We start from the raw sequence: 969 nt of genomic DNA, 5'->3' as shown, positions 1-969 counted from the left end.
TAAAATTCAAATACTACAGCTCTTTGTTCTTAACGCTTTCCTGGGCTTGAAGACTGCTGTGCAGTTGGCGGTCCTCAGAATGCACGGTGGGGGGGGGCCTCTTTCATCTCCGCTCTCATCCGCAGCCTCTCACCTTCCACCTTCCCAGGCACTGTGTAATTATCATGTCCGCAGAATACTTTTCTTTTCTCCATCAGCTTTGACAAGAAGATGGATCCTCCAGCTACAGAGTGCACGTCGTTGTTCATGAAGCTCTCGCCCAACAGGAACTTAAATATTAATTGTGAAAAAACAGCATGGGGTAAGGATCTTTGATGAACTAAAATTGCTGTTGTGCCATGATGTGAAGGGCCTTTAATTTTGCCATCTGGGTCTAATTGACAGAGAATGACTTAGAATTGTAGCTTGGAGAATTGGTGAACTTTGCATATGGACAATTAACTTGAAAAAGAACAAGCCAGTTTGGAAAATAGGAGGCATCTCTGAGGAAGAAGCACCTGCCCACCTTTGGATAATGCCCCCATGTTTTTTCCATCTCACAGTGGACAGCAGTTTGGACTGTGTGTGAGATTAGTGTGGGGGCACGTAGACCATGACATAGTGAACAGTGTCCTCCAGAAACAAAGCTCTCATCACAGGCTCACCGGTGTTCTCCAGCTCCCTTTCCCCCTACACCTCCAGTGACAAAATGACAAAGATGTCACATTCTCAGATCTATGACAGAGAATTTAAATGTCTCATTCACATGACTTAATAGCTATTTTTGTCTCTGATTGAAAATAAAGAAAATAAACCATATGTGATTTTGGTTTTATTAAGTTAAAAATGGATTGATTCTGGATTTTTTCACAAATCAGTTTTTATATTTACAAAACATGAAAGAGCAAGATTGAGGTAAACCACCAGTTGCTTAGAGAACAATACATTTCCTGGGACTTCTGGGAAGACAGTTGTTGATCCTGCTATTTT

Source organism: Otolemur garnettii, unplaced genomic scaffold (assembly GCF_000181295.1).
Source record: "Otolemur garnettii isolate 467f Iridium unplaced genomic scaffold, OtoGar3 scaffold00034, whole genome shotgun sequence".
NCBI classification, from domain to species: domain Eukaryota; kingdom Metazoa; phylum Chordata; class Mammalia; order Primates; family Galagidae; genus Otolemur; species Otolemur garnettii.
The sequence above is the reverse complement of the archived record's forward strand: the minus strand, read 5'-3'. Positions refer to the sequence as shown.